Genomic DNA, 8982 nt, shown 5'->3' on the forward strand with positions numbered 1-8982 from the left:
GATATCGGAATATTCTCGTAGCAAACTGATCAACCCCTTCTTGACAGACTCTTCAAGAAGTGCCCCAATCTTCACCATACGAACACAATCTTCAGACCCCAAGTTGACTGTTTCCAGATCTTCAAGATGCGGCTGAATGATCTTCTTCTCGTGCTCAAGGAGACGGGTAATCTTGTCAGGAATCCCTTCAACATCATCTTCCTCTGCCTCAAATACAGGGAATTCAAAATTGGGAGATGGCGTTGGATCATTATGTTCAATGGGTTTTAGAATCAACCTGCATAATGATTTTGGTTAATGAAAAACTTTAGAATTTAAACAAGCAAACCATTATGCAGATGAAAAGGTTGCTTTTATTCTTGTTTTTAGGGTTTTTTGTGATCACTGATTTCATGCAAAAGCAAAAAAAGTGAAAACAAAATGGAAAAACAAATGTTTAACAATGCATTAATTGAATGAAATATCATTGTATAAATGCTGCCAACAATGTCATCACTTCTCCTTTTGGCATGGGAGAAGGGTTTTTGAACAAAGTGAGCAAATTACGCTGACTTATGAATGACCGTAGGAACATCCACAGCGACCCAATTATGGCAGATCCCGCCAGGTATGATGAAGTTGCTCAAGTCCTCTGCATCCTCTTCTAGAATAGCAGCAGCTTCCTCGGCTTGATCAGCATGGATGAAACCTCCACTCTTGAACAACCCTTTGACGTTGAATGCCCCAGAAGAATAGCCAATGCCAGCCCGGGATTTGTTGTCTTCAAGCTCGATCATCTTCCCCAACCAGCAACTACACCACATTCAATGGCCAGTTTCGCATCACGATAGGAAGCAAATGAAGGAGACTTCTTCTCAATCGGCTCAGCAATAGACAAAGCTTGGAAAGGAGTTCCAACTTCATCCTCAGCATCAATATATGAGAAAGAAGACAAGTGGCTAACCAGGAGAGCCTTTTCTCCCCCTACCACAACCAATTTCTTATTCTTGACGAATTTCAGCTTCTGGTGTAGGGTGGATGTCACGGCGCCAGCCTCGTGAATCCATGGTCTACCAAGGAGACATCTATAAGATGGGTGGATATCCATAACCTGGAAGGTAACTTGGAAATCACTTGGTCCAATCTTGATTGGGAGATCAACTTCCCCAATCACGGTCTTACGCGACCCATCAAAAGCTTTCACAACAACACCACTCTGCCTCATGGGAGGCCCCTGATATGACAATCTTGAAAGAGTGGTTTTTGGCAATACATTCAAAGATGACCCAGTGTCCACCAGCACATTGGACATGACATCGGTCTTGCATTTTATGGAAATATGTAGAGCCATGTTGTGGTCTCTTCCCTCCTCAGGGAGATCAGCGTCACAGAAACTCAAAGTGTTGCAAGCAGTAATGTTTGCAACTATACTATCAAACTGTTCAATCGTGACGTCATGATCAACATAAGCCAGATCCAAAACTTTCTGCAGAGCCTCCCTATGGGGTTCTGAATTCAGAAGTAAAGATAGCACGGAGATCTTTGACGGTGTTTGTAGAAGCTGGTCTACAACATTGTACTCACTCTTCTTGATGAGCCTCAACATCTCATCACATTCTTCATTCACAGTGCCACTCGGGCCAACAGAAGAAGTAGGAGTCTTTTGTACAGAGGAGGGTTTGGCAACAGGTGCCAGATTCGGAACATTCACCATAGTCCCAACCAGACGCTCAGTAGAATCAGAAACAACAGCTCTAGCCTGAGGCTTCGAGGGTGCAGAAAACACGCGACCACTCCGGGTCAATCCACTCACGTCAGCAATATGAACAACGGAAGTTGAAGGCAATGACACTTCTTTTCCATCTTCCACAACAACGGGATTATATCGGAAAGGAATAGCTCTATCCGAAGAATAAGGCACAGGGCCTGCAGGCTTGATCACCAAAGAATGAGAAACCTTCGGCTTGCTACCATCATAACGGATGACAACAGGCTCAGGAAGCTTGAACACAGGAGAAATCACATTCACCTCTGGCTCATCTTCATCAACATCTCTGTTCTGAAGAATCTCAACGGTACCCTCATCCAACAGCTCTTGAAGCTCTCTTCGCACTTGGCGACAACCCAATCTATTGACGGAGCAGATGCGGCATCTGTCATGGTCGTGCTCCATATGACTGTATTGACACAGCAAACGAGGCAACTCGACCAATGACTGTCGAATATGGCTCACATATTTGACTTTATATTTGCCAGGGCAACCCTGGACCATGTTAACCGACTTCCCATGCTCGGGCAATGGGTTCTTCGTAACATTCGGGCCTGAGTCCTCAAAGCTCAGGATACCGCATCTCATAAGGTCTTGCACCTTAGTCTTCAATGGATAGCAATTTTCAATATTGTGACCCGGAGCACCGGAATGATAAACACAATGTTGGTCTGGCTTGTACCACCACTGCGGGTTAGCAGGTACAGCAGGAGGATCCCTGGGAGTAACCAGTTTCCGCTCTAATAAAGAGGGATATAGCTCAGCATATGACATAGAAATAGGATCAAAACTGATCTTTTTCCTATCATAATTCAAATTAGCCCGATTATTGGTGCTGCCACGAGGCTGGTAAGCCTGTTGCTGTGGATGATGTTGCTGTTGATACTGAGGTTGCTGCTGATGCTGATGATTGGGCTGCTGATATTGCTGAGAATTATCTCTGAAAACAGGTGCTATATGAGCCACCTGGTGCTGGTTGCCGGCATGACGCACAGGCTTCCTCTTAGCAGAGGGTCTTCTAGGTTTAGCATGGGATTGCACAGCATGTGCCTCCCCATCTTTCTTCTTAAACGCCCCATATCGTTTAGAAGAGCTTTCATCCTTGGACAAACGTCCTTCCCGGACACCTTCCTCCAAACGCATCCCCATATTCACCATCTCGGTGAAATCAGAGGGAGCACTCGCAACCATCTGCTCATAATAAAATGAACTAAGAGTCTTCAAAAAGATCTTAGTCATCTCCTTCTCTTCCAGCAGAGGAGTGATCTGAGCTGCTAACTCTCGCCACCTCTGGGCGTACTCCTTAAATGTCTCTTTTTCCTTCTGAGACATGGCCCTGAGTTGATCACGGTCAGGCGCCATATCAACATTATATTTTTATTGCTTGACGAAGGCTTCGCCAAGATTGTTGAAGGATCGGATATTTGCACTCTCAAGGCTCATATACCAACGAAGAGCCGCACCAGACAAACTATCCTGAAAATAATGAATCAGCAGTTGATCATTATCAGTCTGAGTAGACATTTTCCTGGCATACATGACCAGGTGGGCGAGAGGGCAGGTGTTCCCCTTATACTTCTCAAAGTCAGGGACTTTGAATTTGATGGGTATCTTAACACCGGGAACTAGGCATAACTCGGCAGCAGACTTGCCGAATAGATCTTTCCCTCGGAGGGTCTTCAATTCCTTACGGAGCTCGAGGAATTGGTCATTCATCACGTCCATCTTCTCATTAACATCTGGGCCCTCAGACGACTCAAAATGATAGATGGTGTCGTCTACCCTAGGAATGGTATGCACGACAGGAGGAGGCATTGCAAGGACCGGGCTAGATGCCGGCATGGAAGCAAAGGTAGGAGCTGGAATATCTGGCATGAAACCTGGAGGCGTACCCCACGGAAACCCGGCTGGCATGGCATTCGGCATGAAATGAGCACCGGCAGCTGGCACAGTCGAAGACACAACGTCTGATATAACAGTCCTCTGGGGAGGAGTTGCAGGAGGTGGAGAAGGTTGATTCTGAGCAGCCAAAAACTGCTCCATCAGAGCGCTCAATCTAGCGACCTCTTCCTTCAGCTCTCTGTTCTCTTGTTCCAACTGATCCATCACTCTTGCAGAATTGGCTCTGGTATAGTATCGGTGAGTCAGCTTGTCTTCAAAATAAATGAAGAGCACAGAGTTAGGCCACAGACAAGAAGACCAGAACGACACCTGCTTATGCAAAAATGATGCATGCAATGCTTGTGCATATGCTTTGTTTATATTTCAAGGAACTTTTAGGGTTCTATTTGCAATTTTGAAAATTTAAAGCATTTAATCGCATATGGAAGAATATCTCATCAAATATATATTCAAGACAAAGAAGTACAACATTGTTGATTATATTACAAGGGAAAAGGAAAATGAACATCCTATGGATCCCTAGAAGCTCGAGATGCTGGAAGACGAGAAACACAAATCTTCTTGATCTCTCTCTCATACGCTGTTTCCATATCTGCTTTCTCTTTAGCAAGTCGATCATACTTCCTCTTCCAGAATTTGGAAGACTGAGGAAGCAAAGAAGTCCAGGTATCATTCGGACCATCTATCACCTGATGCTCGAGGAATTCGATCAGAGCATCTTTCTCTTTGATTTGCTGAAGCAACTCTTCTCTTTCACGGATCCAGGCACGTGAAAGGTCTTCGTCTCTCAACTCCTCTACGCCTTGGTTAGGGAGGGTTGAAGGCCCAGCCACAACCAACGGTGTAGGTCTCGGATAATCATATGGCATAAGATACTCAGAAGCTCTCTGTCTGACCCAAGAAGTATATGGCTCCAAAGCAATGCAGTTCTTCGGACCCAACTCATTCCTACCCTTCTTGTGAATCTTGCGCCAAGCGCGGACCATCCTGGCTTTCAGGCCTTGGGGATCTTTACCATCCTGAAAGAACACACCTTCTAACAGAATGTTATGAGGTTTATCCTTTAGGGGGAACCCAAGCTGACAACGTGCTAAGATAGGATTGTAGCTGATCCCACCACATGTACCAAGAAGAGGCACATTAGGGAATTCACCACAATAATCAATGATCTGAACAATATCATACATGCGATCATACCAAGAGATATCATCATTAGTGAGAGACATAAGTCTCGTAGACCACCGTAGACATCCCTTGTTCTCCTTGAAAGCAACCGTCTGCGGTAAGTGAGAAATAAACCACTTATACAACAGAGGCAAACAGCACACGATAACTCCTCCACCCTTTGCATTCCTCAGATGCAAAGAGAAATAGGCATCACCCAACAGAGTAGGAACGGGGTTAAGAACTGAAAAGATCCTAATGGCGTTCACATCCACAAATTTGTCGATGTTGGGGAACAATACCAAACCATAGATGAGCAGCACAAATAAAGCCTCAAAGGCATCCTCACTCATGGCCTTCCCATAAACGGTAGCTTGAGCAATGAGGAAATCAGAAGGAAGACCCTGAATTCCACCTTTGGTGGTCATATGCGCCTCAATAAGGGATTCATCTATGTGTAACAAGTCTGCAATCTCTCGAGAAGTAGGAATACTCTTTGAGCCACTGAACGGCACCTGATCCAGAATAGGAATACCCACAAGATGAGCGTACTCCTCGAGTGTAGGCAATAACTGGAAATCCGAAAAGGAGAAGCAGTGATACAGAGGATCATAGAACTGAGCTAAAGTACTCATCAACCCTTCGTCAACCTGAGTAGTCAACAGAGGCAGAAGCTTCCCATAACGAGCTTTGAAACCCAAGGGATCCAATACATAGGATGTCAGATTCCTTAAGTCTTTCACATTGGCCTGTCGAAAGCTGTACTTCTTTGTATGCCTTTTTGGTCTTTCCATGTCTGAAAATTTTTCAAATAAACCCTTTAAGTTCCTTGAAAATTTTCTCATTTTTTTTATGACATGAATGCGGATGAATGCATGAATGCATGAATGCAACAATCACACTCAAGGATCAAGCAAGTCACACCCAACAAAGGTCATGGGAAAGCTCATAGTATCCTTAATATCAATCATCCATTTTGGTGGATTATGGTTTTCACCTTATCAACACCCAAGTTCCATTGATATTAACAATTTATGAACTGGCTCAATCATCCTTAATATCAACCATCCGTTTTGGTGGATTATGGTTTACACCTTATCAACACCCAAGTTCCATTGATATTAGGGATGTCTGAACGACTCAACCATGAATCACGGGTTTGCTGAGAGTCACGAGCATGGGGTCTTGGTTAAGAACCACCCAAAGGGAGTGTACTAGGGTTTAAACCTGCCGAACATGTTCTACCAGAGGTTCCCATAGTCATCATCCCATCTTTCGAATATTATCGGAGGAACGAATACTCGTATTCCAAAAATATTCTCAAGAGAGACTCTTATGAGTGTAGTATCGCGTAACAATCGCATCAGATCTTACATCTGAACGACCTCCGCACTACGTCCTAAAAATAGGCCAAGATGGGCTTGGTAAACTAAGGTCCTTGGCTTCTAAGGCACATGATTGAAAGAATAATGCCTAACCACAAATAACTTGTGTGACATTATTAATCCAACATGACCTCCACCAAGTGAATGGACTCGCAAGTCAACTTGTTAAGGAATACTCCACACAAGTCGACAAGACTATGCCATTCTCCTATCCTAAGGTGCACTCGAGTTCGGGTATAGAACTCATCTCACAGAGATCACCAAACAAACAACAATTGTATATCAAGCAATTCAATCATTACAATCAATACAGTTATCCCAAATTGTACAAAAATATGTCATATAACAAATAAACAATATCATACAACAAGGGTGAAAAGTAGGCAATACCACCAAGGATCTTATTCCCCAGCAGAGTCGCCACTTTTCTCTAGCGGTGTATTCGTCACTTTATGATTTATTGATTAAACCAAAAGCAAAGCATACAAAGAATCGAGTCGCCACCACACTTTTATTTATCCAAAGGAATGGCTAAAAAGCGAACAAAAGCCTAAGAAGTTTTACACATAGAAAACTAATGAAAAGGTCAGAGATCTGGGTAAGGGGTTAATTACGCAATGGGAAGGTGTTAGGCACCCAAAACGTCCTAGGTACTCCTAGGGAGCCCTTTTCACACTTGTTGTACGAAATGCTATTTGTTTATGAAATATTATTGTGCAAACATGGATTGAAGGGATGAGAAAAGAATATACAAGTTATTATTTTTGTGTTTGAACGGATGAACCCGTTGCCTACGTACCTTTCCATGGAAGGTAAGGATCAAAACGCCGTAGTTCGGCTAAAAGATTTCCAAAATATGAGTGGATTCATTTTAAAACACAAGCCCTAAGGTCTTTCGTTATCCATGGGAGAAAACTCAACCTTATACAAACAACAAGTCCACCATGTGAGAAAAGCTTCAACTTGCTAGTGAGGGGTTAACCCTATAATAAGCAAGGAAGTCTTACAATTCAATCACTAAAGACAAAAGGTGAGATTAACATCAACCAACTAGGATAAATCAAACCTATGGCTAATGTATGAAAACTTATCAAGAATGGACAAAGCCACAAAACAATTGAATGAGTGAAATTAACCAATTAGGATTATTCACAAAAAGATGGTCAAAGTATGATTAGAATTCAATTCAAAAGAAGTATTATGAAAATGAAGTTTGAAAATCAAAGGCTTAAGGCCTAGGTTTCTAATTTTGAAATCATGTCAAAATGTTTGCACAAAGTTTTCTGGTTTGGATTAACATGCAAAGATGGAGGTTTAAAGAAACAAAAGGTGGGAGGGTGAGGGAGTGTAAAACTTCTTAGATGTTCACCTCTTGAGATCATATGTAGATGATCCAAGTGATTCCTTTGGAATAGGCAATGAGCAATAAGCAAATAAACAAAGCAAATGGACACCGGATGCCAATCAATGGACTTACACCAATCTCACAAACAAAAGTGGATACCGGATACCAATCAATGGATTTACACCAATCTCCTGAAGCAAAACATGGATATCAGATGCCAATCAATGGACTTACACCAATCTCCTAAAACAAAAACAAACATGGATACCAGATGCCAATATATGGACTTATACCAATCTCCCAAAACAAAACATGGATATCAGATGCCAATCAATGGACTTATACCAATCTCCTAAGGCACAACAAAACATGGATATCAGATGCCAATATATGGACTTATACCAATCTCCACAAATATGATCATAGGAAACAACTGCCAATAAATGGACTTACAATTGACTCCTCACATACAACAAACAAAACAAATGCAATAAGCAAGAGGAAACAAGTTGCCAATAAATGGTCTTACACTCGACTCCAAGGAAATAGGATGCCAATAAATGGTCTTAGTCCCTACTCCTTCCAAATCATAGGAAACAATGGCCAATAAATGGACTTACAATTGAATCCTCAATGGACAAACCAAAGGTGTCACAAAAATATGAACAATGATCATGCAATGATGTACAATTAATGATGATAAATGCACAAAGGCACACATAAGCAAATATGCACAGATGAATCAAGCAATCAGACAAACAAGTCAATTAGCACACACTATACACAAGCAATTAGGCTCAAGCAAGGTTAGACTTTACAGTCAACTGGAATGGGGTGATTTGTGCTCTTAACCCTAACATTGAGAGTTAGGGTGAAGCAGATGAAATGGAGATGAGGGGTGTGCCTCATAGCTCTTATCCCTGGCCTGGGAGAGCTTTAAACAATAGAATGTGCGGGAGTTCAGAAAGTTGGAACTCTTCTCCACAAATAGACTTGACTCTATAAGATCTTGGGTTAGTATCCATAATGCATCAACATATTGTGTGAGCAAGGTGAATGACACACTGAATAGCAGGAGATGGATTACACATCTCTTTTATCTGCCAATTGCCTCATAAGAGGACTTTTCCTGCTTGGCACAAAAGATAAACAAACACAAGCATTGCCTCTTAAGGAGGACTTCAGACAGGTGCCTGCCCACATAACAGGACAGGTCTTCCAGACTACATGAAGAAGAGAGGTTATACCTAAGTGGTTAAGCAACCAAGCAAAAGCAAGTTCAAATAGAACTTAAAGCAACTTATGTACCTGTGGAAACATTAAACAAATCAGTACAAAGTTCAGACAATCAAACAACAGTTAATAAGCAACCAACAATCCCAATGTACAAAATGTGTAAGCCAAAGGTCAAACTCAAATGAGTCAACATCAACCTACAA

Source organism: Lathyrus oleraceus, chromosome 7 (assembly GCF_024323335.1).
Source record: "Lathyrus oleraceus cultivar Zhongwan6 chromosome 7, CAAS_Psat_ZW6_1.0, whole genome shotgun sequence".
Lineage (NCBI taxonomy): Eukaryota > Viridiplantae > Streptophyta > Magnoliopsida > Fabales > Fabaceae > Lathyrus > Lathyrus oleraceus.